The 5347-nt window shown below is 43.8% G+C and overlaps 1 non-coding gene across 1 annotated transcript; it reads right to left on the minus strand.

Annotated features, from left to right (window-relative positions):
• LOC144679221 (U11 spliceosomal RNA) lies at positions 1–129 on the minus strand. The gene has a single exon (XR_013576265.1). It is a non-coding gene; the product is annotated as a U11 spliceosomal RNA (small nuclear RNA).
• Between the last annotated feature and the right edge of the window lie 5218 nt (positions 130–5347).

Raw genomic sequence — 5347 nt, forward strand, 5'->3', positions numbered from 1 at the left:
CAGAGCGCCGAGACAAACGATCACCAGCAGCTCCAAGAAACAAAAATTGTGCTTCCGAAATCTCTTGATGTCGATTCCGCACGGATAAAGCACAAGCACGTCGTCCGTGTGCTATTCACAGCAGAAGCAGACTGGTGGAGTAGCTAAACATATTTAAATCAGTCGTCTGATGAGTGTAATCATTTCTCAGCTGGATTACTGGGCCAAACAGCTTGAGGAGGCGGAGCCTCTGACCTCAGAGAAAGGATTTCAGCCTGTTGGAAGCTGACCTTCTGACAGTTGTGCAAGGAGCAATACTGGTGTCAGGGTTCACCAGGGAAGCATCTGCCCTTTCTGCCCTCTTGTCAAGCTATAGGAAGGTGTACAGATGCAGGATCTGGGAAACTTGTAAACCCCTTTGAATATGTCTTTGTCAATTATTGGAATTGTTTGTGTTATAGCATATAAAACTTAGTAAAATGACTTATCCAAAATCTCTAATATTGAATCCTAACAAAGAGACTTTGGAAAATCCTGAGAATCGATTCCCTCAAATGTCAGAGAAATATATTGAAATAAATATATTTTTGCTCCTTCAAGCAGAAAGACAATTCTTCAGCAGAAAACACATACACATACACAAACGCACAGCACAGAATGGTCTTCAACTAAATAGCTAAAAATACCCTGTAAAAGAGTCCAGATATGTACTGTCAACATGATGTAAGTATTATTGTACAGAACAACTCTTGAAGACCACACCTCACCCTCAGGAATTTTCCCTTGCTTTTATCAAAATCAGAAAGATTATGAACCCTTAGATAGCCTTTGGTTCCTTAAAGAAAAAAAATCTCCTTTTCTTTACTTATTCCCAAATCTCAGGCCATTCACTGGTGACAAGGCCCCAGACTTTTGGCATGCAACCTTGAATCAAATCACTGAAGGTTGTGCAAAGATTTTCTGGAGAGACTCAACCTTCAAAGGCATACGGGACACTTGCTTTATCAATTGAGGCATAGATTACAAAAGTAGGGAGGTCATGTTGGAGCGGTATAGAAACACTTAAGTTATGAAGAGAGGTTGGATAGACTTGGGTTGTTTTCGTTGGAGCAGAGAAGACTGAGGGGCGACCTGATTGCAGTGTACAAGATTATGAGGGGCATGGACAGGGTGGATAGGGAGCAGCTGTTCCCCTTAGTTGAAGGGTCAGTCACAGGGGGACATAAGTTCAAGGTGAGGGGCAGGAGGTTTAGGGGGGATGTGAGGAAAAACTTTTTTTACCCAGAGGGTGGTGACGGTCTGGAATGCACTGCCTGGGAGGGTGGTGGAGGCGGATTGCCTCACATCCTTTAAAAAGTACCTGGAGGAGCACTTGGCACATCATAACATTCGAGGCTATGGGCCATGTGCTGATAAATGGGGTTAGGTAGGTAGGTCAGGTGTTTCCCACATGTTGGTGCAGACTCAATGGGCCGAAGGGCCTCTTCTGCACTGTGTGATTCCGTGATTCTTCACTACAAGGAAGTTCTTGGCCTCAGCTTTGCTGGTGCAGCTCAGAAAATCATTTCATGGAGAAATAACAGGTGCGGTACAAATATAAAAATGTTTAAGTAGTTGTTTGGTAGTAAAGAACTTGTGTATTGCTGAAAAGGACACATGTTATCAAAGCTTTTTGTCTTGCACTCATCAGGATAATTCACAAGAATACCAAATGTAAAGGGAACAACAATTTATACTTCATGAGAAAAGAATATTAATTGGTTGGCAAGTGGACTCTGATAGGTCAAGGCATTGCCCTGGGGAATGGACCAGAGGATGGCTGTCACCTAGTTTGTTCAGTTGAAACAGGTGCAATGTGTGCACATTCTTTCTATCTGCGAAGAACAGGGCCCTGTGCATTAATATATGTAGCTTCTATCGCACGTAAATTCGCCACATTGAGAGCCCGACTGCTAATCTTAAGTTGGTTGTCAGCATAATTCTTAGTGCACTCGGTATTGTTTAGCAAATGTTGTCCAATCGCAGAATCACATCTAACATTATCATGTATCTATGTAAATATCATGTATCATGTGCCACCTGCATTATGAAACATTTCTTAACTCTGTGACGATAAAGAAAGTGTCCTAATATTACCATGTCAAAATATGGAGCAGATTTCCAGTGGAAAAATATTTGCTGTCAAAAGTGGTTTAGAAATCACACATGGGAAAGTGACTCTCACTTGTTTTATATGCATTGGGTACAGCGAAATATTTTATGATTGTTTCTCCATGATCTTCAGCAGCGTAGCTGTAAGGATTTTTAATAATCTTTTGTGATTGTCTTACACCCCACTCTAACCTGTCAGTTTCTTCTAGTTACTTGTGGAGAAAGGATCTAAAGTGACAACTTGAAAACAATGGCAAAATATTTTACATATTTGAACACTGTAACTCCTGGTGTTGATTGAAAGTCTTCACTGCACTTGCATACATGCATGTGCCTGTAAGCCGAGGCCTCCGCTGTGCCAATACACATTTGAAAGCCCATCTGCACATGTGTGCAGTGACATCATCACGTATAGGCTCTTGGACACTTGGTATGAAGCTCAAATGCCGCCGGTGAGGAGTCCACGGCCCATTCCCACTCCAACTCCATTTCCCTTCACTGCAGCACTGAGTTTAGCAGCAAAACTGGTCGACCGCCAAGGCCAGTTTGCATCACCCTGCTGCTTACTTGTGATTTGGACCAAGCTGTGCGGCGACCCATTCCCATTACCTGGCCACATCTGAAGCCCACTCCAGGCCTGATTCCCTCCTCCAGCTGTCCAACATGCGGTAACAGAGAATGCAAAATTATTTTTGTGAAAATTAGCTAGAAAATCTCACTCCACCCCACTCCTCTTCTCCCTTGCAGGGAAACAAATATACATGAATAAACAGTCACATATGAGCAGGAGAGAGGTCGAGGAGCAAGATGTTTGCATTCAGCAACTCCCCTCACAGCTGAAGAAGCATCAAACATTGATTTGACCTCATAAAAACCCCTGTTGTAATATTTACAGGAAGAAGTGGGAGGGCCTCTGTCACTCAGGTGGGCACTGACTTCGTCACTGACTGTTGATAACAGCGGTAAAGCAAAACTATGAAGCATTGGGGAAAGATGTAGGGCTAGTTCCAGAATTTGACCCATTGACTATGATGAGTGGTGCCATCAATGGTGCAGGCAGCTGCCTGGGATGTTGTTGATTAGAATGTCACAGGCACTGCAGCTGCACTCGTGTGGGAAGTGCTCCCCCTGGAGTTGCAGCAGGGAAACACAAAAATGATGGTAGCTGGACACCTCAATTAGCCTACACAGCTCCTTATGACTGATTCCAGAAGGATTTTCCTTTCATTCCTCCTAACTGGTATGCATTCTGATTATCTGATGTAGATTATCTGATGGGTTCCTGCTATTGCTGCCTTCTCTTTGTTAGTTGGACACAAAGGCAACAAAGGTTCACAGGGCCAGGAGGCTTTATTACCAGGATTTGAAAAAAGTGTTTCATGTTACAAAAAGGTGCACTAATTAATGGATCTTTCCAAATCATTTAATTGTGGTGTTTTATTCTATTGACAAATCTTTTATTCTTTTACTGGCAAGAGTTTTATCAACAAGTGTATTTATTGTCAAATCAGGGGTTACTGAATTATGGGAAGGTTTTCAAAAAATACTTTATTTATAAAGGTTTTTGCAAAACAATAAGATGGTGACTTATTCAGGTAGTAAAAAAATTATTATAATAAATAAATAACTCAAATCTAAATCTGAAAATCAAACTTTTAACAATTAAAAATTCATATTGTCACGGTCACATGTGGCCATATATAGGGCCGTATAATAGGGGAGTAATTTACCTCAATAGGGGGGTAAACGACTCCCCTATTATACCACTCCAAGTCTGATTGTAACAGGGCTTTTTTGAGAATTTAGCAAGGATGTGCTTTGCCAATACTGCAAGAGTCCCACTATGTATGCTTTCAAATTATAAAGAAGTAGCCAGACAAGCTTTCTGAGTTTAAACAAAGAACAGGATAAGTTTATTGATCCTCCCTCCCGAATTAAAAACAAAACTAGGTAAATTGCAAACACCATTCATACGTCACACACATTCCCTGGGCCCACACACCCACACTAGTGAGAACTGTCGGCGTGACATCAGTCGTCTCAATTTCTCTGCTCCTCTCACCCACTCTAACCTGTCTCTCACTGAACTTGCTGCACTCCGTTCTCTCAGGTCCAACCCTGACATTGTCATCAAACCTGCTGACAAGGATGGTGCTGTTGTTGTCTGGCGCACTGACCTCTACCTCGCAGAGGCTAAGCATCAACTCACAGACACTTCCTCCTACCTCCCCCTGGACCATGACCCCACCACTGAACATCAAGCCATTGTTTCCAGGATTGTTACTGACCTCATCTCTGGAGATCTTCCTTCCACAGCTTCCAACCTCATAGTCTCCCAACCTCGGACGGCCTGCTTCTACCTCCTACCCAAGATCCACAAACAGGACTGTCCCGGCAGACCAATCGTGTCAGCCTGTTCCTGCCCCACGGAACTCATTTCTTGCTATCTTGACTCCATTCTCTCTCCCCTTGTCCAGTCCCTTCCCACCTACATCCGTGATTCCTCTGACACCTTACGTCACATCAACAATTTCCAGTTCCCTGGCCCCAACCGCTTCCTCTTCACCATGGACATCCAATCCCTCTACACCTCCATCCCCCACCGGGATGGTCTGATGGCTCTCCACTTCTTCCTTGAACAGAGGCCCGAACAATCCCCATCCACCACTACTCTCCTCCGTCTGGCTGAACTTGTTCTCTCACTGAACAATTTCTCCTTAAACCCCTCTCACTTCCTCCAAATAAAAGGTGTGGCTATGGGTACCCACATGGGCCCCAGTTATGCCTGTCTCTTTATGGAGTATGTGGAACATTCCTTGTTCCAGTCCTACTCCGGCTCCCTCCCACAACTCTTTCTCCGGTACATCGATGATTGCTTCGGTGCTGTTTCATGCTCTCGTCTGGACCTGGAAAAATTTATTAATTTTGCTTCCAATTTCCACCCCTCCATCATTTTCCTGTGGTCCATCTCTGACACTTCCCTTCCCTTCCTTGATCTCTCTGTCTCAATTTCTGGTGATAGACTGTCCACCAATATTCATTACAAGCCTACCGACTCCCACAGCTACCTCGACTACAGCTCCTCACACCCTGCTTCCTGTAAGGGCTCCATCCCATTCTCTCAGTTCTTTTGCCTCTGTCGCATCTGTTCTGATGATGCCACTTTCAAAAACAGTTCCTCTGACATGTCTTCCTTCTTCCTTAACCGAGGTTTTCC

This window comes from Cetorhinus maximus, chromosome 3, assembly GCF_964194155.1.
Source record: "Cetorhinus maximus chromosome 3, sCetMax3.hap1.1, whole genome shotgun sequence".
Taxonomy (NCBI): domain Eukaryota; kingdom Metazoa; phylum Chordata; class Chondrichthyes; order Lamniformes; family Cetorhinidae; genus Cetorhinus; species Cetorhinus maximus.